Source organism: Halichoerus grypus, chromosome 9, assembly GCF_964656455.1.
Source record: "Halichoerus grypus chromosome 9, mHalGry1.hap1.1, whole genome shotgun sequence".
NCBI classification, from domain to species: Eukaryota; Metazoa; Chordata; class Mammalia; order Carnivora; family Phocidae; genus Halichoerus; species Halichoerus grypus.
Window position 1 is genome coordinate 133,808,485 of NC_135720.1, and position 24,267 is coordinate 133,832,751.

At 46.0% G+C, this 24,267-nt stretch overlaps 1 protein-coding gene across 1 annotated transcript in view; it reads right to left on the minus strand.

The window, feature by feature from the left end:
* The window catches only part of ATXN1 (ataxin 1), a 242,775-nt gene that overhangs the window by 185,335 nt on the left and 33,173 nt on the right, over positions 1-24,267 (minus strand). Inside the window, exon 3 of the mRNA XM_078055720.1 lies at positions 1,543-1,603. The gene's annotated coding sequence lies outside the window, so the exon portion shown is untranslated. The remainder of the gene's footprint in view (positions 1-1,542; positions 1,604-24,267) is intronic.

Below are 24,267 nucleotides of genomic sequence, written 5' to 3' on the forward strand. Positions count from 1 at the left end.
AGTAGGAAGCAGTCGATCGCCAGTGAATTAGCAATCCATGTTCCAAATCCCGTTCCGGACACTGGTGGAAAGCAGACTATCTCTGTCCCCCGATAAGAAGCCATCAGGCTCCTTAACAATGATTCCAGTTAGGGCAGAAAAGAAGCCCCCGTTCATTAAGTGACAGTGATTAAGTTGACAAGTGGGATAAAATAGTAGACACCGGCTCTGAAGACTATACTTAGACGGTCCCCAGGTGAGATGAAATGTTTTGGACATGAGTGCACCTAGCTCACCAAACTAAATGAACGCGATCCAGAGCCTGCTCTAGCATAGGCATCCTTGAAAAAGCCGCAGATAAGCTGGCCTTCTAGGATTCCAGGGGACGATCAGAGTCTCACATCTCCTGCCGTCTTACTCCACAACTGCACTCTCATGTAAAAAACAGTACTTTTTTTTTTTTTTTTAATCAAGAAATGTTTCTCCGTGAGCCTCTGTGACTGCGAGTCAAATCTGCCCTGCCCGATATGGAAGCCGGTAGGCGCTACTCTGCAGGTGCACGCGGTCCAGGGTGGGGGCGTGCGGGTCCGCAGCTGGTCAGACCCTGCAGGTGCGCCGCCCTTTCTAGCTGCAAAACAGATGCACCACCCCCGTCCGGGCACGTGACATGGCCCTTTGCAAATGCAGCGCTTTGGGAAGCACCAAGGAAAATACGCCCTCTCAGATGAGGTCTGTAGCAGAAGTGTTCTGGGTCCGTCCACTCCACCCGCCCGTCTTGGCAGGAGCCAAGTACGATTACTGGGAAGTTAACTAGTTAAACGGCATCCCTCCTGATGCATGCCTCGGAGGGATGTTACCAGGTCCAACCTCCTACGGCTCTGCATCCTCAGAAAGAAAGGGGACTCGAAAGACAGCTCTCTGCAGGGTGGGTCGGGGTGGGGGGAAGCAGGGGAGACCACCACACGTCTGGGAGTCAAAGTGCCTCTCAACAGCCCCGCTCTGCTGCTATCCGAGAAGCCCCTAGATGGGGGACGGGAGGCCCTCTGGGGCCTGTGCAGAGGGCTTTGCCAGATGGGCTCTAAAGTCCCACCTCGTGTTCACATCCTATTACTCTCTGTCATGATATTCACGAGACAGTGTGTCATATGAACAAAACGGATGGTTTCTCCTTGCCCACGGCCGTATTTCTGTGCATCAGTCATTGAGAAAAAGAGAAACTTCCTCCCTCTTCCCCTCTGCAAGCTGGACAAGGTAAAAGCAACAATGGTAATAATTCATAAGGGGCAAAACATGTGTACAGCAAAAAGAAATGGCAGAAAAATACAAGAGTGAAACCTTCCCTTCTGAAGGGAAGAGATGTGATGAGTAGAAAGAACACTTTGGTGCCAAGCAGAAGAAAGCTTCTAGAGAATGCACGCTATCAAGCACTTTTCTTGGAGTATCATGAGAACTGGATAAAATTTTGATGTGAAAAAATATAAAATATATTTTCTATAAAATAAAATATATATAAAAAGATAAAGTGATACATAAAATATATAAAAGGGTCAAAGGATCACTCACCCTATGAAAACAGCAGACTGGTTTCGTTTCACCCAGAAAAAGGACTAATTTCTTTGGAAAACTGGAAGAGAAAGAGATTTTAAATAAACAACATGAAATCCCGGCGCTTTGACACTTAATAGGTGCATAGTCGATGCCTGATGGATGCTGGAGATATATATTGCTTGGCCGACTACGTGAATTTTGAAAACAGAGCTTTGAACATTTAATATGTAGAAAGTAATCCTGTGCATGATTCCTTCATCACAAAATGAGAACCTCATGACAAAGGAGGGCCTAGGGTAGTGCCTGGGAAATCATTTATCAGATGGATCTTTTCATCTATGTCTGCAGTCCCACTGTGGGGCTAACTGAGGATGTCTTAAGTAACCAGCATTTCCTGTGACGGCCCTGGGCCCTTGCCCTGCACACCTTCCCCACCCCAAAATGGTGCACACACAGCCCCACGCACCCCCCGCTGAAGCCTGTGACCCCACAGGGATCTGTAGTGGGCTCGGTGCGGGGGGAATGTGGACTTGGCAGGGAGGCGCCGACTGAGTAATCCCGTGAGGAAGCCACGGTGTTTGGGATCAAGTGTGGGAAAGAACCGAGCTGATGTGAATGTTGGGAGCGGAAGCCTGAAAGACAAAGAGAGATAAGGGGGTGACAGCAACAGATTGTGTAATCTACATCACATAAGGAACTCAGCTCAAGATCCAAGTTTTTAAAAATTTCCAGAGACTGTTTTAAAGACGCCTTTGCAGGTTTAGGAGGGGATGTGAGGCGGAGCTGGTGCAGCTCCCGACACTGGCAAATCGCGCATGATCCCAGAGCATTCGGGATGAAGTCTGCGGGCTCTAAGAAGACCACTGCTTGTTCTTCCCCTGCTTGCCCTACGAGGAAGAGAGTGCTGTGGCCCCCGGGCAGCCAGGGACGGTCTCCTCCTCGGGACGTCCACGGGCTGCAACTTCCCAGACCCCATGTCTCAGAATCTGCAAGGTCCCCCTCCCAGCCCCAGAGAGCAGCCTGCCTACTAGACTGTCAGGCCGGGCTAGGGGACGGCAGGGCGACTCAGACCCTGTGGTTCTGCCTCCTGAGAAGTTCAGAGCCTCACTGCAAACCCTTACAGGGGCACAACGCAGGAGCAAAAGATGGTACACGCTGGTACAAGCTCTGAGCACCTCCTTTTTAAAGCAACACTTTAGAATCCGCTCACATACATTAACCTTTTCATCCTCACGGCACCAAGATGTCTACGGTAAGAACCAGCAAGATCAGAAGAGCTAATTTCAGAGTCAGTCCCGAGTCTGCATCTCAGCTCAGGTGCACATCAGCTGTGGGACGCAAGTTGTATAAACTCTCAAGACGCTTTCCCCCATGGGATACGAATACCCACTTCCTAGCACGTTTCATGCTCTCGGTCCAGTGCCTGGCCTGTAGGAGAGACTCGGGCAAAGAAACCGTGGCACAACACGTTTCTAGGTCTGCATCACTCCAGAAGACACAGGCGAGATTTTTATAATTCCATAACTTGTCAAAATGTGAGTACCTGTATTATCTTCTCTTTTGCCCAAACCCTCAAAATTAGATGAGTCGAATGAGAGCAAAGCAAAACATTTACTGTGAGTAATTAGATAATATACATGAGGACAGGGGCGCCTGGGTGGCTCAGTTGTTAAGCATCTGCCTTCGGCTCAGGTCATGATCCCACGGTCCTGGGATCGAGCCCCGCATCAGGCTCCTTGCTCTGCAGGAAGCCTGCTTCTCCCTCTCCCACTCCCCCTGCTTGTGTTCCCTCTCTCGCTGTGTCTCTCACTGTCAAATAAATAAATAAAATCTTCAAAAAAAAAAAAAAAAACTGCTCAAAAAAAAAAATATATACATGAGGACAAAACCCAAAGAAAACAAATCAGCAGGCCCCACTAATAATCACTATGGACATTTTGGCTTATTTGGCTTTACGCTCTCTCCTACAGTCAGGTACACAGAGTTTATTATACAAATACTTAAATAAATAAAATTATATACATACCTATAATTTATTCATAACATACTATGATAGTACTCATACTGTTTTGCAGTCCGATCACATTTTACTTGTTATACTACAAACCTCTTTCAATAGCAATAAATCCATCTCCATCATCATTCTTTTTTTTAAAAGATTTTACTTTTTAAGTAATCTCTACACCCAACATGGTGTTTGAACTCACAACCCCAAGATCAAGAGCCGCCTGCTCTACCGACTGAACCAGCCAGGTGCTCCTCCATCCTAATTCTTGACTCTTTCATTGAAAGAATGAACCACTAAATAAACAGTTGTTGAATTTATAGAGTCTACCGACATGCCCCCACATTTACGAGAAATGACTACACGTGGTAGCACATGGTTCTTTTTCCTTTACATTTTTGTCAAGATCGAGAAAGGCAAACTGTAATAAATATCAGAAATCTTAGCAACAAAAAACTGTTTTGGTTTGTGTGGGTGTCCCTTAGAATACAAACCGGCACTAGACACCACAGGGACTATCAAAAAAGGACAATATTCGGTGAGTTTCCAACATATCGGAAGAGGACCAAATTTTAAAGCCTCGGGCTAAGGGTGGATAGAGATGCCGACGCTCCAGCTATGAAATCGTAAGTGTGACATGACGGGAGTGTCCTATTTTCAGCGTGATCACGGTGAAGTGACTTCACGATAGAAAGGTAAACTGAAAACCGCAGAGTCTTGAGTAACCTTCAAAATTATAATCGCATTACATAAATGTTAAAAAACCTAAAAAAAAAATCAGGATCGACCATATTTAGGAAACATCAAGAGGTGGAATGTTTGTGCAGCCTCAGTATTTCTCATCTACTTGCCTCCTCAAAGGGAATGGTTGATTTGGTAAAACATATGTGATACAGTTTTGCTTGAGCTGCACGACACATCCTCGTCCTCGATTGAGAAAATCGTGCCATACCTCGAAATGCGACTGACTAGCAACATTTCAGGAAAATACCACTTTTGTGGGGGGAGGCTGAGGGAGTGAATGTATCCCCACAATCTGCAAAGAGTGTGGGGCTAATGCCTCATCCAGTTATGAGGAACCCTTTCTAAGTATCGCCAACACCGCTTGGACCAGCCGGCAGCAGGTGGGGGACGGGCAGGGAGCAGCAGAGAAAGGCAGGACAGGACTGTGGCATCAGAAAAATGCCAAATCCACTCCCAGCTGGAAAATCCTGGAGGCACCCAAAGTGGAGAAACAAAGGAGAGAAACGTTAACAGTTTGATTTGCGAAACCACGAATGGACAGGTGATGATCCCTTTGCATGCTACCCTCCAACAAAAGTTCTCTAAAACTTTATCCCTCGTCCAGTTGATGCAATTTTGGGGGGAAGTGACAGTCTGTGAAGGAGTCATGCTCTTGGAAGAGACTTCTACTGTTCTATTTTGACCACGTGGAAGAGTTGACATTAGGAGGTAAGAACACAGCTGTTAAATTTTAGCACTGGATAGAATCAGAGAAACATCTCAGCAACTCACACCAGTGACTTTCTATCACAGAATATGGACCGAGCTACTCTTCCCAGATCTCCTTTGTTGGTTACAAGTCAGAAGCCAGTAAGTTGTCCCTAGATCTGACAGTGACCTTCTTATAGGAAGGGAGCTTTTGCTTTGCTGAACTCTCTTGCTGTCAATGCTTTCTCCATGAGAAAGAACCAGATGGTCGGGCCATGTTGTGTGCTATGCAATGTCTCTTCTATGCAGTCAAAGCTAGGGGATGCACCTCATTAAATTTGCTTTCGAAGGGTCCTTCCTGTCTTCTGATGGTGTACATGGGATGGCCCAGTACATATTCTGCATAGCAGACCTGTAGAACCATGGAAAATTGTGGTTCAAATTCTAACATCTCTGTCCACTGGTGTGCCTATGGCAAATATGACCTAGCCAGGAAAACTGGGCTGACACCATATATTCCACACTTACAATATATTTTCGGACTACTGACTTTGGAAATTTTTGTCTTCTCATTTTTTTTTAATAAAGATTTTATTTATTTATTTGACAGAGAGACACAGTGAGAGCAGGAACACAAGCAGGGGGAGTGGGAGAGGGAGAAGCAGGCTTCCCGCGGAGCAGGGAGCCCGATGCGGGGCTCGATCCCAGGACCCTGGGATCATGACCTGAGCCGAAGGCAGATGCCTAAGGAGAGAGCCACCCAGGCGCCCCTTGTCTTCTCATTGTATAAACATGGAGTATCATCCTGGGTAACCACATTGGATGCCTTAACATTAGCTACTAGCACGTACTGAGTGGCTCTTTTGTGCCCACGAGATTTCTTCTGTCATTTCTAATCCTCGCAAACGCCCTGTAAAATAAGTTCTATTAGCCCCATTGTTCAGATGAAGAAAACAAGGTTCAAGACAAGCAACCCACCTGAGGTCGCATAACCAGTCACTGACGAAGCAAGAATGCAAAGCGGGCACCACGCATGTGGGTTTTTACAAGAAACTGCAATATGTAGCACTCTGTCAACCACACAAAAAAGAGCCCTTGCTTTCAGCAAACAAGCAGATACTCCTTTCCCAGGGTGTTGTATGGGGGTAGGAAGCAAGGACGCCAGAAGAAAAGTTATCCAGGCCATTGAGTGGCGAGCACGGCGTCAGTCGTCCAACAGGTGCCAGGCAAGCATTCTCCAGGCAGAACAGCAGGACCAAAGTGCTGACAGTTGCAACGACACAAAATGTAGCCTTGGCAAGTTGGTCTAACAATTACTTTGCATCATTCTGATTATGAGCCACAAGCATGCAATCAACAGCATAGAGACGATCTTAAATGATCTCCATCAGCATTTTACTTTACTTATCAAAGCGTGGCAGACAGAACACACTCTCATCTGACCTCAACGCAATGTTAATGACCCAAACACCAAGAATGTGCTGGAACAATAATGATGCAAGAGCGCCAGCCTCATTGGGGGCCATTGGTTACGATACGTGCGTTTTATTTCATTCAGTGTTTTCCATCTATTACCTCAGAGTAAAAAAATAATAATAATATTTATGTGTTTCTCATCTGATCCATTTATCCACCGTCTAACTCAATTTAAAGATTCAAGTAAGTTTACAAATTCCCCAGACTTAATATCGCATGTCGTACGTACCTCTACAAAGAGCACTTCCCATTTTCCGTTACACATTTCTGTGGGTACACATTCCCCAATTACGGCCCAGCTCTGAAGGCTTGGAATTTACATCATTTATTTCTGTCTTCCCAACCCCTAGCCCAGTGCCCGGCCTCTATGGCAAACATTCAAAATATGCAGAAATGAATGAATTCTCCTTGGACCGTAAATAAGAGGGCTGCTTGCTGAAAGCATGAAGGACACCAAGTTGTTCCGAGAAGTTACCTGGACTTCAAAGGGCAGGGGCTGAATTCTAAAACTTGTCTTCAAGTTGGAAAGATAATGGCAAATACATACCAAACATGTAGTGGAGAACGGCTCTTAGGGAGTAAAAATACACAAATATAAAAATGAAAAAGAAATACAGCCCTCGTACCGACTGAAGAAAATCATGTACAGAAAGACCATCCCAAGAGATCTAACCCCAACAGCAAAGCCTCTAACTGAAGAGGGAGATAGTATCTGGTGAATGGTTTCCAAGGAGAGTAATTAAAATCACTGGAGGTTAGAGTACCAGATCTGGAAGAGAAATACTGATGATTAGATTATGGGGGTGTGGGGGAAGAGGTCAACTTTCCTTCTCAAGAAGTAAAGGGAAAGGACCACAAAGTTTTCAATGTAGCAGCACTATTATGACCAATGCCTAATCACTTCACTGACACATCTCAGTTGGGGCAGAAAGATTCTGGGATATGGGACAAGGATTCTATTTTGCCTTTAGATAAATGTGTTAGCTGCAGCAAAATGTGAGCAGGCCCATCCATTACCGGGATCCTATTTGGGTTACACAAAATGACTATCTTCAGGTACTTGCTTGATGATTTCTTGGGTATCTGAGTTTGTGGGTGGGCATGAGTGTGTATGTGTGTGCATATGTGTGTGTGCGTGTAGGATTTCCAATGGTCTCAAATAGTATTATATATAATGTAATAAGGTAATATATATAATACAGTCAATTGCCAAAACACGGCATGTAGACTTTTTAAAGGCAGTGTCCGTACACCTCAACAGTTCTTCAAGCAGTCAGAGCACGTTTATTGTATGAACAGCCAAAGCGCGAAACAGAAGACGAAACAAAATCAGCAAAACCAACAGTGTCTCAGAATTCCAAACCTGGCAATCACTGCATTGGCAAAGCTGTACCTCTGACTTGGAGGGAGGAGTGGGAGAAGCAGGATGCTACTTTTAGGGTGAAAGGCAGCAAGATTTTCAGGCTGTACACTGTCGGGCCATGCCCCTGCCACACAACTCCTCTCACTGCCGTTCAAGTTCACAGCTACTTTACCCAAGTTCAGTAGCAACAGGGAAGAGCACAGGGGAAAGGCCAGAGTTAGGGACCATGACTTTAAAAGGGCCGCCAGCCACGTCTCAGCCACGTCTGGGAGCAGCTCAGGGGACTGCTGCATGCAAAGTTACTGCCCCTGTCCAATAACAAAGGCCGAAAGGACACAATTTTGGACGCAAATTTGGGAGTTCGATAAGTGCTTAAAAGCTCTCATGCTCATATCTATGTGAGCTTTATAGTTTTCAGAGTGCTCACCATAGAGTGCCGGTTAACATTGTTATATATAAGATTTTTTAAAAAGGGTGTCTTTTAAATGTCTACAACAAGCCAAGGGCTGGCAAACTTTCTCAGGAAAGGGTTAGATAGCGAATGTTTTAGGCTCTGTGGGCCTGATGATCTCCATCACCACCACTCAGCTCTTGCCACTGACAATCCTAGCCCAAGGGGCATGGTGGTGTTCCAATAAAACTTTATTTACAAAAACAGGTGGGGGTGGGATTTGGCCCACAGGCCAGAGTCTGTCAAGCCCTGGCCCAGAATATCATTATGCAGGGAAATGAGAAGACATAATCTCTGCTTCCTCCTTTTTCCCCAAAGAGATTATATCTTTGTTTATGTGAAAATTAATAAAGGAAACCTCATTAGAGTGGACTTGGGAGACTAGAAGGGGAGGCTGGTGAAGAGGAGCTGTACCACTCAACATCAATCATAGGAAAATTGTCCATGACAGACCCCAAGACAAGAATCATCAGCAGGAAAGAATCCTCAATTACAGGTCCCAACAGGGAAAGACGCACATCACATCTCCTATAGTTCGACCACCCCCTCAACTCAGCCAGTGAGAAATGGTCAGCACCCTGAACCCTTGCTCTTCTTCTCCAACAGGTTTTCATTCCACACAACCCCTTCCAACTTCCTCTTTCTCCATAAAATAACGTTCCTCTTCTTTGTTTGTTGGACTTGCCTATGGTTTTGCTGTAGCTTTCATGTCCCAAATAGCTATTCTTTGCTATTCCCAAATAAGCCCATTTTGCTGACAAGTAACTGAAAGTTTTATTTTTAAGGTTAATACTTAGGACAAAGTTAGATGGTCATAACATGCAGTGTCCAAGAACAGCGAGTGACTTAGCAGCAAGGGCAGATCTTTCAATACGAGATGGAGCTTTACAGACGGGCAAGTCTCGGTGTGCTCATCTCTGCATTACCTAGGTGCCAACAGAATGGGCTGCCCCACAGAACACCAGATAAATGTTCCATAGCTTCTCAAAGTCATGCACTACCCAGGTAATCAAGAGGACACCTGCACAACCACAAAAAACAAACAACCTGATTAAAAAATGGGCAAAGGACTTGAACTGACATTCTTTCGAAGAAGATATATGAATGGCCAACAAGCCCTTGGAAAGCAGCTCAACATCCCCAATCATTAGGGGAATGCACATCAAAGCCACAATGAGATCGTTCATACCCATGAGGATGGCTATTTACAAACAACGAACACAAAGCAATGAAAACAGAAAATGACACACGTTCACCAGCAAATTGCCTCCCTCGTGCCCTGCTGGTGGGGATGCACAATGGCGCGGCTGCTGTGGAAAAACAGGGTGGTGATCCTTTGAAAAATTAAACATAGAATCACCATATGGTCCAGCAATTCCACTTCTGGGCATATACCCAAAAGAAGTCAAAGCAGGGAGTTCAACATATATTTTTGTTCACCCAGGTTCACAGCAGCACCATGCACAAAACCCCAAAGGTAGAAGAAGCAGCTCGAGTGTGAGTAAACAAAATGTGGTAGATACATACGACAGACTATTGTTCAGCCTTAAATACGGCTGACATTCTGATACAGGCTACAATATGCACAAGCCTTGAGGACATTTGCTAAGTGAAGTGAGCCAGTCATTAAAAGACAAATACTGCATGATTCCACCTATCTGAGGGGCTCAGAGAGTAAAATCCACAGAGGTAGAAAGTACAACAGTGCCGCCAGGGGCTGGAGGGGAAGGGTGTATGGGGAGTTCCTGCCTAATGAGTATAGAGTTTCAGTTTGGGAAGATGGAAAGCATTCTGGAGATGGATGGTGGTGATGGTTGCACAACCATGTGAATGTACTTAATGTCAGTGAACTGTATACTTAAAAACAATAAATCCTAGGGGCGCCTGGGTGGCTCAGTCAGTGGAGCATCTGTCTTCGGCTCAGGTCATGATCCTGGGGTCCTGGGATTGAGTCCAGCATCAGGCTCGAGTCTGCTTCTCCCTCGGCCCCTCCCCCCCACCCCTACCTATGCACTCTCTCGAGCACACTCTCTCTCTCAAAATAAATAAAATCTTTAAAAATAACAGTAAATTCTATGTTACATATATTTTCCCACAATAAAAAAAAAAAAAAAAAAAAAAGAAAAAAAAAAACCAGCTTTGTGAACACTTGGCCCTCCGTGGGAGCTTTTCAAGTGATCTATTTGGACCAGGATATCCCAAAGATGTCCAAGTCACTCTTGCTTGAGATGGCTGATTTATGGGAGGCAGCTAAGGAAATTGAGGGTTCTAGGAAATCAGTGAAAATCTGAGAGCCTTCCCATCTAGGAATCATTTGGACTAAAAGAGAATATGACTCAGAGTGAACTCTGCACAGATTCGCGATATGGCCAGGATGCCTGCCATATTCTCGCTGAATGCTCTGTCCCCAGAGATTCCATCTGACAGTGCATTGGGAGGAAAGTCAACTATAGGCAGGAATAAAAGTTAGGGAAGTTGACCTACCTAACGGAAGGCGCAAAGCAAGGTAAAAGAAATCCCTGTAAATTAAGGCACAGCAACTCTATCTTCTTTTAGGATCACAGTGAAAAACTCACCATCTCCAGGTAAGAGTAAGTCTCTCTCTCCCCTAACCTTGCTCTCCTTGGTCACACATATGTGACCACTGTTACCTGACCAGCGTGAAATGTAAGAGCCTCTGAATCTAATTCTGCATAACACTTAATACCATATAGCACGCGTAAGAGGTGACTTCACGAAAACTGTCTTTATTTAGCATTATTCCATGGATTACTCGAATATCATCCTTGCAAAAGTCACTCTAATAGAGGGCTGCATTACCTACTACAAGCAGAATGATGCGGAGTCATGGTTTCTCAGCTGAAGGGAAATGATACCACTTCTTCCCATATTTTTGATAAGAAATAGGAAGATACCTCCAAGCCAGCCCAACCCTAAGAGAGGAGAAAAGTCCTATGGCCATGCTGCTGATATATGGCATTGGTGATTACCCTTAGGTGATGACAGATCTTCCCACATGGTACAGATAAGATAGAAGGCTGTGTGCCGTTTCCAATTCAGTTATCCAGAATGGTCATCACAGTGTCCATATATCCCAGTTAACCACAACGTTTTCTGGTTCTCAGAGTTTTAACCAATATATAGGAAAATGTAGTTTTCCTTGGAGTGCACACATATCTCTTCTAACCATTTTTGACAGTTTTTGTCAGAGAATTCAAAGTATTGAACAAAAACGTGTATATGAAAAAAAAAAAAACTACTAGAGGAAAAAAAAAAGAAATTCAGGGTCAGGATTTATACCAGATTTTGAGACAGCTAAAGCCAGCAGCGTGCAGGAAAATGTTCAAGAACTAGCTGGAGGGAAGAGGGGAGCCCTGATTTGTAGTGTTTGCAGATGTCCATAGTCTAAACATTCCCACCACGGCCGATTTCAAGCTAGCAACACGATGCCAACCTGCGCTCGAAATTCCTCACGATTGAACAGTTGGCTTGCGAGAGCCGGTGAAGCTGCCTCAACATACCATTGGCTGAAACCCATCTCCCTCATCATCCCACTGAGATCAATAAACCCCATTTCATATCTAAAATAAGCCCCCAAGGCCAAAGGTGGTCAGGAATCAGGCCTCTTCCTATCCACCAGAAGATACCTGCTCCCCACATCCTTTTTTTTTTTTTTTCAGTCTCCTCATCTGGAATAAACCACACTCAAGTCCAATGTCATGTAAGAAGCCTTCTCCAACTGTTCTGACATAGTACTAGCTCTTCTCCAGTGTGAACTTCTCCAGCACTTCGAGTGGACTGTCCTCCCATGGGATTCTAGAAGGCTAGGTTCCGTGAGGGCAGGGGAAGTTCTCACAGTGCTAGCTAAGCACAGGGCAGAGCGTGACCCCGCCTGAACTGAAGGAAACCCTCTGGCTTGACCGGTGGGGCTGACTTGTCTGCAGGCAGCTCCAGTGGGTTAGCTCACCATCTGTGCACGCCCAGCTCCCACGAAAGGGGGGAGGGAAGTAATAATTTGTTGAGCATCAAATTCCTGCAAGCCCCTGTGCCCAGAAGTTGGTCCCTAACACCATTCCTCGAGGAAAGGAGTCAGGACTCACTAGAGAAATGGCTGACTCCAAGACTGGGGCAGGGAAGAGTGAAGACGAGCATGAAGGAAATGCTCTGAGACAATACCACCATGATGGGAGTAGATCAGAGGGAAACAGGAGATAGTATCCCTAATATTCTTGAAAAAGCTGCCAATGGCCCAAATTGGAACGACTTGCACAACAAAGTAAATAGCAATGTACTAGCTTATAACCTAAAGTATACAATAAATACCCACAAGTTCACAGAGATATAAAGAACTGACTGAATAAATACACAAGTGGGGGAAGAACAGACCAATCTCCTGTGTACAAGAATTCTGAATAATCTGTGTAGATACTCAGCCTGTGTAGGAACCTAGCTCCCCTCTCCTTAGACAGGGTTCTTTCCCAAGAAGGGGGCGTGTGTGAAAAGAGTACCTTTAAAGTGTCGAAAACCTGAGCCACACCACCTCAGTAGGGCGATCAAGGGTCAGATAGCCATGGGAAGTCACATCGACAGTATGAGCCCTTGATACGTACGCTCTGAGAGAGAGATGGCAATTGACCAACTTCGAGAAATACTCATCAGTCATTTGGTAGAATGTCCCTCTACTGGAGCTTTTCTAATCATAACAAAAACAGAGGAAAAACCCCAAATGAGGGACATTCCACAAAAGGACTGATCAGCACTCCTCAGAACTGTCAAGGTCATCAAAACACGAGTCAGAGAAACTGTCACGTTGAGAGGAGCCGAAGGAGACACGACGGCTAATGGGATGTGGTTTCCTGGAGGGATCCTGGCACAGAAAAGGGATGTCAGGTGAAAACTAAGGAAATGTCAATGAAGTAGGGACTTCAGTTAATACTCCTCCTACTACTAATAATAAATTCTGCCAAGCACTCCAGTAAGTGACTTACATATGTTCTTTTGCTTAATCCTCACGATGCTGTAAAGTAGCTTCACTCGCACTTTACAGATGAACACGATAGAGATCTAACTCTTTTGCCCAAGACAAGAGAGTCCGTAACTGGAGGAATTCAAGTTGGCACTCACATTGAATTGTTCCAAGACTCTCAGACGTTTGAACTTCATTAATCCTCTCAACAACCCAAGATAGCCAAGTAGCACTCCTATGATTCCCTGTCCCAGTGAGGAAGCTGAAGGACAGGGAGGCTGGCTGAGTCACTCAGGGGGACACAGCAAGTAAGTGGCATACCCCGAATCTGAATTACAACGCACTTCAATGCCAAGGACCAAGAACAGCACACTTGGCCCCTCCATGGAGAACTTGCCCTCAGGCGCCGATTTCACAATGGGCTGTTGAAGTCAACAATAACCGTAACAATAATAAACATTGTAGACTGCATAGTAGGTGCCAAGGACTACAAATACTAACGCACTTGGTCTTCCCAACAAACCGATGAGATAGGTTCTGTTATTATTCCCATTGTATGGATGGGAACACTGAGGCACAAAGGAAGTTAAATCGGGCGAGTGTATGGGTATTAACTCTACAACTCACCCAACTTCTCTGTATGTTTAAAATTATGCTTAAAAAGTATGTATATTTAAAAAGTCTCTCGTGAATGACTGTGTATGGTCATCATAAAATGGTTTCTCAGCAACTGTTTATTCGACCCCAATATGTATGTATCTGATTATTTTTTGGCATCACACGTTTTAAAAATTAGTTTCCTGATTTCTCCTTTTAATGTCTTTCACCTAAAAACTTCCTCCCACCGTCCCACAGTGAAAGACAGCCTTTTTTTCCAGCCAGTGTGCTGGGCTTCGGCTGTTAAGTAACAGACTTGAGGCCCACATTTATTAATTAGCAAAAAGCCGTATATTACATGAGCTCCAGGCTCTGCGGAACTTTATATTCCACACGGACCTTCCAATCACTTCTGCGGCCTGGATGGATTTCAACGCTTGTACTCATCACAGATCAAAAATACATCATTATTCCTCTAGTCAATAAACAGCTCAGTGAAAGGGCACAGGTAGAATACATTTATTTCTTTTATAATTTCCGTGCACTGGCCGACTGACCCACTCCACCTGCAATTCTTACTTGGCCTCAGCTCCTACAGGACCTTTTCTTTTGTTTGCTTAACATGAAGTTTTTCTTGAAATAGGAGTTAATTAAATGATTTAGAAAAAAAAAAAATGTGCCTCTTCCGATTCCAATTATCAGATTGTTGCTATGTTTTGTAAGAATTAAAAATCTCATCCTGGATCATCTGTCCTGAGTTTAGATGCTTGACAAATTCACTGGCGCTGGCAAATATCAAAGCTGTCTAGGGGACTGTCCCGAGATTCTACTCTGCAAAATCAACAGCCTCCCGAACTGTCATAGGGGACAAGTGTCTCTCTCCTGCCAGGTGAAGCCACCACGGGCCAGAGCCATCTCTCTGCTTACCCTCTGACGAGGGCTCCAGCACGAGAGGACCTATGGATTGGAAATGTGCTCTAATCAGAATATAGGCGCGGGCCAGGCCAAAAATAGACTCTGCCTGGGAGAGAGCGATGAGATAGGTTCTGTTATTATTCCCGCAGAATCTGTAACATAGTCTCCCGACCTGGTCATGGTGAGCAGCTCAGCAACTTGCCGCATTAGTACATGTGGCGAAAACCCTTCGGAATAATTAAATTCCTTTGATCTGCACAAGACATGTGCCCACTGGGGACAGGAATTCCCTCTTTCTCTGCAGCTCCAAGACCCTGATTCCCCATGGCAGTGAAAAGTTATAAGTGGTCAGGGCACCAACTCGGGAGCCAACACTGAGGGTCTGAAGACCTTGGACGCATTTCTTAACCTCATTCTTCAAGACACACCATTTGTAGAAAAATTGTGGTAAAGATTAAAGGCGTAAAAAAGCAGTCACAAGGGTCCTGGCACGAAGAAAGTACTGTATATATACTAGCATTTGCTATTATAGACAAACGCCAAAACAGTTCATTGTTACCAGTGATTCCCAAGTAACGAACCCCACCCACCCGACCGCCAAACTGCCCTTCACCTGCCCACCCACCCAAAATCTGCTCATTGAAGACCTGCACATATTCCAATGTCATAAGGCCTGGTCACCCAGAGCAGCGATGTGAGCAGGCAGAAACTCTTATTTGCAAGACTAACGTTGTTTATCCAGATTAAATGTAGAGTTCACTGTGCCATCCACTTCTCCTTTTTTTAATAAGGGTTTTTCACATGCAGATTTTATCAGTATGCTTTTACTTCCTCTCTTTTCTTGCAGTATTAAAAATCTTTTCCTTTTCCGCTCTGTCCCACCTTCCTGTTGAATTTTAAAAAAGGGAAAGAAAAAGCAAACCAGCCAACTAGCTCAGAGGCCTGAGTCTTTTGCTCTGAACTTCACACTGACAGTCCACACTGTCAGGGCCAACTTAACAGAGAATCGGAATCCAATGAAAAAAGATAAGAGGGGAGCACAGAAAAAGGAACTCTTGAAAATCAGCCCCCCCCAATCGTGTCACCAGGCCTGGTGGCCTCGGGGTTTATTAATACAGACTGCCTCTCAGTAAGGGGCATGCAATTCACTTGCAGTCAGTTCTTTAAAACTATTAGTCACCCTCACACCGATTTACCTTTAAACAAGGACATTCTGTAACAAGGGATCCACCTATGTGGCTTAGTCATCCGATGGGCCTCAAGGTCACGGGCTTGAGTAACACGGTGAGAATTACCTCATTCACCCGCTATAGAACCGTTACGTCACCGATCGATACAGAGGCCCGTACACATCACCAACATAGCCTTCTCCAGGGAGCACCCCGCTTACATCAGACACACACTGCATCCTTAAAGGCAGATGACACGCGGAACACAGACAGATCCTTTGTTTGGTCTGAGAGAAGCAGCCTTCCAACCTCGAAAGCAGGGAGGAGACGAGAGAGAAGAGAGAATCCACACAATAGAAACAAAACACTTCTCCCACCTCTTGAACACAGGATGCGTTTTCTGAGGATGCACGGGGCAGGAGGGAAGACAAAAATGGAAGCGTAATTGCTGGGGGCCCCGATGCTGAGGACCAAGGCACAGCACGCCTGGCCCCTCCAGCAAGAACCTGCCCTACTTGGGACACCTGGGTGGCTCAGTGGGTTAAGTGTCTGCCTTTGGCTCAGGTCATGATCCCGGGGTCCTGGGATCGAGCCCCGCGTCGGGCTCCTTGCTCAGAAGGGAGGCTACTTCTCCTCTGGCTGCCGCTCCCCCTGCTTCTGCTCTCTCTCTCTCTCTCTGACAAATAAACAAAATCTTAAAGAAAAAAAAAAAAAGAACCTGCCCTACAGCACCCATGTCACAATGCATTGGTGGAATGATCAATAACAGTAACAATGAAAGACACTGGAGAGTGCTTATTATGTACTAGTCATTGTGCTTTTTTAATTGACAAATATTAACTCATTTAGCCCTCCCAACAACCTGATGCACTAGGTTCTATTATTATGATTATCCCCGTTGCACAGATGGGAACACTGAGGTTCGAGGAAGGGAAGTAAGGTGCCTGACGTCACCCCGGTAAGCGGCCGAGTTGGGATTCAAACCCAAGCAGTTAGGCTGCAGAGTCACTGCCTTGAACTTTGGTTCACGGCAATACCAGGAACCACAGTAAGAAGTTTTCTTTGGGGTTTTTTGCACACGCTCTACCCTTTCCTTGGCATAACGGTCCCACATATTTACTTACGAATTTCTCTCCCACCAGAGCCTTGCACAGGAGAGGTGCTCCATATATGTTTGTGGAATGAAGGAATGAGTAATTGACTTGAAATTAATCCTTAAATCCCTCTGGAGCAAGAGACTCAGGGGACAGGCAATGAACCTTGGCTTCGGACAAGAAAAACGAAGTTCAGGGAAAGCCATAGACTTGTCTAGGGTCATATTGCTTTAAATACAAGCTCTTCCCCAACTTACCAGGGGCTTTTAAATTTTCCAAAGCCGTGCGACGTTTTTGGGAAAACAAAATCTTTTTATATACACTCAAAATATAACAGAGTGGAAGGAGGAACAGCTGTGGTGGAGACAGGCTGGGTCCAGCCCACCACCACCCCACGCCTACCTGCAGCCCTCGCGTAGAGAACCACTGTGGCACCACGCAGGGCCGCCGGGACCCCAGCCGGGAGCAGCCCCCTGGAACTCCAGCAGAGGACAACCAAGCATTTCCAAGTCCCATGGGTCTCCTGCTCCACGGGCAGGAGGTGCAGGATAGCATTCCCTCTTCCCACTAACCATCAGCGTTCGGGTCCGGTTCTTCTCCCTCTCAGCAGGGGTGGGGCTCAGAGACACCCGTTCTTGGCCTCCATGCTCATGCATTTCTTTTTGTTTCCTTCTTTGGAGCTGTTCTGCATCTGTTCCTTTTTCAGCCCTGGGGGTTTCCCCTACTGATAACTGGAAAAGGGGCAACCTCTTGCGACCTACTTTTTCATCACCAACCAGAGCAGGAGAGGGCAACGTGTGCTCAGGGGCCTTGCCAGAGTCTCCCGAAGACGGGGGCACCTTGGATCAGATCTGGGATTCTTCAAAATGGCAGACTCGATTCCACAGTGGTGGCCAAGGTGGGCAGGGAGAGGGAGCAAATTTGGCAAGAACAGGACTGCAGGCAAACCTGCATCCTGTCGCCCTGACTCTCAGCAGGCAGGAGGCCCCGGGCATCACGGATCCTCAGAGCCGGGCGGGGACCTCTGCGGCTGCAGTCCAGCCTCCCTGTTCAACAGAGAAGCTGTGTCCCACCAACATACAGTGACTTTGCTCTCGGTTCACAGTGGCACAGTTCCAACTACTAGGGATGTCTGCCTGCCTGCTCCTGAGCACCCAGAACTGTAAGGAGCAAAAGCAGGATGCGAACTGAAAAGGGACAAAAGGACTCTCTTGCAATGTCAAATGATGCAAGATGGCAAGACGCTCAGGTCCTGGATCTATATATGCATCTGTGCAAAATTCTCTCTGAAGGCCCTCTAGGAAAAACATCCTACCCCCCAAATCACCCGAAGGTTTGTCTCAAGTGTTGTTTTTTTTTTTAAGGTTTTATTTATTTATTTGACAGAGAGAGAGAGACAGCAAGAGCAGGAACACAAGCAGGGGGAGAGGCAGAGGGAGAAGCAGGCTTCCCGCAGAGCAGGGAGCCCGATGCGGGGCTCGATCCCAGGACCCTGGGATCATGACCTGAGCTGAAAGCAGATGCTTAACCGACTGAGCCACCCAGGCGCCCCTGTGTTTTAAGGCCCTCTGATGCAAAGGACAACATTGAAAGATATTAGAGAAAGATAACCCTTTCTCTGCTGCCCACATGGCTCTGGACCATGTAATGGGTGAATGGGAAAGAGACAGGAGAAGCACCCAGGCCTCCAATGGGCTCCCGGCTTCTGCTGGAATGTGAGAACAGCCGCTCGATCATTAGCATACCCGATTTGCATTCACTCCAGATGAGATTTCATCATTGCATCATATTTATTCATCCCTTAATATAAATCTAAATTGCTCTCTTCAAATAGCAGAGAGCACTGTGCTTCGGTAAGGGAAAGAGAGATGATCACGGTAAGAGATGCACAGCGTTTTCTTCTGCTCTCCCTCCCCCGGGCTGCACCCTTCCCTGGATCATCCCAGGGCTCAGAACACACAGCTCAGTCTTTGGTATCTCATGGTGGGGGGCTCTCGGTGGAGGGAGACTATGGTAGCCCTCAACCCTCCCAAATACCACGGGAGCGCCTAGGAAGTCCTGCTGGAGGTGAGCCCAAGCGCCTTCACGGCAGCCAAACAGAACTTGCTACAAACAAAAGACTACAGCCTTTTAAAGAAGACAAACATGTGTCTGAACCTGGAAAAGTTTGCTTGGAGATAAAGAACAATTTTTTTTTTTTTTTACAGGAAGTGAGGCATTAAACTATGGATGTCCATAAATGATCTCTGGGAATGGCGGCACACAGAGTCCAGAAAACGAGTAACAGGCAAAGCACACGGGGCCACGGTGGTTTCTGCTGGTCACTTCCCACCGTGGCCACCAGCTCATTCTGTGGGCGAAGCAGCGTGTCCCATCAGCACTGCTTTTCCTGATGAGAAGAAATGTATGGTGCCTTTTCCTGTGGAAGGAAAAGTGGTCTCACCATCTAGAAGTGTCCATTCAGAAGTACTGTCTCTAATTCTTTTCTTTGGGGGACAGGACATGACCCCCTGCCCCACCAGTATGTATTTTTTAAAATAGTAAAAATCTTAAATGAAATCCCTTTATCGGCTTGTGCATATGCTAAAGGAAGGTTCGCAGAAGACTCCTTCCAGGAAGGCATGCTGAAAGAAAAAGAACGACCCCTTCCCTATCAATTGAACTCCTAACTGTGCCTTGAACCAGGGCATGTGCGACAGACTTTATCCAGTAATTCTGTTGTCATGTGTCCTAACCTCTAGGACTTCAGCTCCTTTCTAAAGGAAGAGTCTCTGCTTGGTCAGGGCTCAGAGGAATTTAGATGGTTTCAAGCATCCCTACCTGAGCGCTTTCAGCTTCATGCTCAAGTTAAAGACGGGCCCTTAAAAATGAACCCTAACTTCTGGGTTTGGGGCTTAATGCCAAGGCCTTCCCACAGGGTTACTGAAGATGCTGTCAGCCGGCTAGACTTGTCCTGTCCTGGGGCTGCTGAAAGGACTTGAGCCAAAAGTAACAGAGGCTGACACACCCCTGAACCCCAACTCAATGACAGCACTTGAAAACATTATGAAATACGATGTCTTTACCCATAATTCCTTTTTACGATGGGCCTGAAATATTCAAGACGCTCAGAGACACATGAGGGTATTTTGGACCAGGAGTTAGAAGAGTCCAGCCTCCTGGGTCTGCTACCGACTCGCTGAGGGGCCTGAGCAAGTCACAGGACTTCTCTGGGCCCCGGGTTTTAAATCAAGGGGAAGCAAGGGAGTTCATGGATTTCTACAGTCATCTGCATTCTCTAAGCCTCTGCTTCCATGCTCCTTGTCTTTCCCTTTTGCCAGCAGGGACCAAGAGTGTTAGAAAGGTTGTGCCTTTGACCCCAGAGGAATGTGACAAGGGTTCCTTGCATTGTTCCCACAGTAACCAGAGCCAGCTGTCCAGGCAGGCCAGCCAAGTTATGGCGCATGATCCCACACCACGGGGGACTGTGCGTGGAGGACCCCACCTCCAGGCTTCCCCACTTCCTCTGGGCCCCGGTCTGCAGGTCAGCACCCTCCTGGGAACACAAGAATGGGTCTGTGATCTTTAATAAATAACAGTTGACGGTTTACAATCTGGAGTGTAGCCACAATGGCCTGAGGCTCCCCCTAAGCCCGGCAAGAGGACACAGGTATGTCCTGGCTTCTCTGAATCTTCGAGCCTACCCCTAGGGTGGGGGCCATCGGGGCCAGGGTGCCTAGAAGATGGCAGGTCTCTTTCTGAGCATGGGATGACGCTAAGTCCTGTTCAAAGAAGGGGACTCAAGTGAGAGTGAAAAGCTGAGACTTTCATCACAAAATCTTGGGGTGAGCCAAGATTTGTAAGCATGCAGTTCTGCATCGGCATGCCGATGAAGGGCTTCCTTTCTGCCTGCAGCCTGCATCTGAGATCCTAATGAGGGGAGATCACTGGAAAGCATTACCATTATTTTTAGCTTTTCTAAGGGAGGGAGGAGTGTTTGAAAGGGCAGAATGGAAAGGAATGTAGGGCAAGGGTGTGGAGGGTGGGGGAGAAGGGAAGGTTAGGAAAAATTAGGACTTGCAGGACAGAGAAGCAGCTCCTTCTTCCTTTCTTGATAGATGGCTGTGGCCAAAACCACATCAAGGACATCAGGTCCAGATATCTGGAGACAAAGAAGTCTCTGGAAGAAAATCATGTTTCTGCGAGCATGGCAAACGTGCACTTCAGCTTGAGGGATTTTTTTTTTTTTTTTTACTTTCCAAACATAGCAGATGAGGCCCTCCTAGAAAGCCCTTCTCGGAAAAGAGTTTGATAATCCCTTTTTGGATGGGAAAGCTGCCTCAGCTAATGCGAACCCCCAAGAAACACCCTCTCTGGATGTACAGAGATCATGAATGGTCCAGATGAAAAGGAGATGAATGGATTCCTCCTTAAATGACTTGACAACTTTAAAATAGCAAGGTGGAGCCCTGCAGCTTCTGGGGTGACCAAATTCTGGGCCAAGAGCATAACATTTTGAGGGGGGATTTCTATTCTTTTTCTTCTCCACCCCCCCCCCTTTTTTTTGGCAATAGATCGTAAAAAGTCTCCTTAATGAGCTGCAAAAGCCAAGGCATATATTCTCTTCCTCAATTCAGAGGCCTGGTAACTGCTCAAACACTGTCCAAATGCCACCTCGTTCATAAGGATCCTTACAAAACACAAACTGCTTGATCACAAACTATTTGCCTGCCGGGATTCGTAAAGCAAGGTTGCAAAATGTTTAAGTCATTAACCCTGCGGCATGGTCGACAGGGGCCCGGAGCTAACAAAGGAACACTAGAATTGGTTTCCCACTTCCAAAATAGGACCTAACGAAGTTGGTGCTATAGGAGAAGAGTTGCTGTATTTTGTTTAATGGAACTAAATTTGTGCCCATTTAAATCATGAGCAGGTGGCACTCGGTAGCAAAGAAAGCCCTGAAAATATTCACATTTCGTGAATGCAGTTGTATGTATAATTAGCCGAAATTTATTTTAAAGTACTCTAATCTTTTGTACTGTTTTTTTTTTTTTTTTTTTTTTACAATTCAAACTGGTGAGGAAAAGAGAGCAGCTTTTGAATTTATTATGAAAGCACAGCCACCGTTATTATCTGTTAAAAAATTTTTTGAAAAATAGGGAAGGCGTCAGAAAGTCTAATAGGACATATGTTAGGATCACACCAACGGAAAGGGCTTGCTTGCTTTCACAGGAAGGAGTCTGTTGTTTGGGAGAAATAAGTGAGCTAAACAACAGCATCTAGTAAAAGAGTAGATGGAAAAGAATCAAAGGTATACATTTTAGAAGCATAAAATTTTCTCTTAACTGCTTCATGGAAAATTTCAAACGTGTCCAAAGGACTTGCAAGAGGGCACCAGATACACATTACCCAGCACCAATAATGATCCCAACTCGTGGCCGATCTCTGCCTTCCAGCAAATCCCAGAAATACCATTCACTCCCTAAATATTTCAGTGTGAAGCACAGGACTGTGAAGCTCCCTCGTTTTCTCGAGGTCCTGACAAGTCAAATGCCCTGGGGCCGGAACCGGGTCTTCCCACCTGGGGGGCCAACTGTTCTCTCTCCTCCAAGCACCCCTGTCTCTCTCACCCTTGCAAACCAACCCGCCCCCACCCCCGGACCGCAGTAACATGAGGTTAGAAAACAAGCAACGTGCTGGGTTAGAAATCACGAAATCCTCCATTTTAATCTAATTTTCATTTTAATTTGCCACTTTACTGAGCCTTAATTGCCCCAGCTATTAAGTAGAGCTATGAGATACAATTACTTATGACATACTTATAAAAGTCATTTCCAACTTGCAACAGTTATTTTTAATGTGTTTTCGTGGATTTGAGGATGAGCTGTGAGAAGCCATCAAGCTCCGGAAACTCTCGTGAGGTGAGGTCCCCGATGTGAAGACGGTGGGGGAGGGCACACACATAATCATTACGTAACTGTACCCCGAGAGCCTTTTCCATGACACGTTTATTTATTTTTCACATATAAATTAGAACCAACTATTTCAACATGTTGAAATGAAAGTTTCTATGAAAAACAAATGTTTCATATAATATAAATCAACATTTCCCAAAGAGGAAAGAGGCAGGCCCTCTCCCTGGGGGAATTTGAGCATCTTTCAGAGAAAGAACAGGCAAGCCCAAGGAAAGTGAAAAGAAAAAAAGAAACATTCCCTCCCTTTGTCATGGACTTGCCAAACCCCTAACTGAAGGGGACTTACAATAGAAAACCAAATATTCTCAAGGAAGTGTCCAAGCCTGGAAAAATAAAAACTGAATGCAGAGTTTTGTGTTAATGGACTGAAATATGCTACTCAATTGCACCCTTTTTCCTTCTCAGAAAAACACATCAAGCTCCCGCGCAGGGGAGGTTATGGGAGGGAAGGTCGTTACAACGTTTAAGAAACCCCATTCAAAGTCAACCCCAAACCTGGAGCTGAGGCTTTAAATGCACTTGTTTTCAAAAGCCAAACCACAGAAAATCTTGTCATTTTTTACTAGATGCTGGCAACACATGCCTTCCATGTGTAACCTCCCATAAAACCCAAACGATGGGCCCAAGGTCACAGAGGAGAAGTTGGGTCTGGGGAAAATGGCATACCCGCCCACCCGCCCGTGTTGATTTTCTGGGACGGCCGTAACCAAAGTACCACACGCCGGGGGGCTTAAACAACAGATGTTTATTTCTCACAGCTCTGGAGGCTGGAAGTCCGAGGTCAGGATGTCGGCAGGGTTGGTTCCTTCCAAGGCCACGAGAGAAGGATCTGTTCCAGGCCTCTCTCCTAGCTTCTGGTGGGTGGCAGGCCATCGTTGGTATTCACTGGCCTGTCACAGCGTAACTCCTGTCTTCACGTGGCATTCTCCAAGCATCTCTGTCTTGATGTCCAAAACTCCCTCTTTTTATAAGGACACCAGTCCTGTTGGCCTAGGGCCCATTCTAATGACCTTCTCTCAATTGGATCATCTGCAAAGACCCTATTTCCAAATAAGGGCACATTCATAGATACCGGGAGCTAGGACTTCCACATCTTTTGGGGGGACACAATTTAATGCATAACACTGCCTTATCCCCACCTAACTTAAGAGAGGCATGGGAGGGAAGCCGAGCCAGTTCTCATGAGGTCCCTCTTGTCCCACAGAGGATGCCATCCGTGTTTTAGCTTGTCCACAGCTGCTCAGAGAAACACTCAGGAATAGGCACACCATGCCTATGGATAGACCCTAGCAAACCATCACTTGGCTTTATCGTGTTAG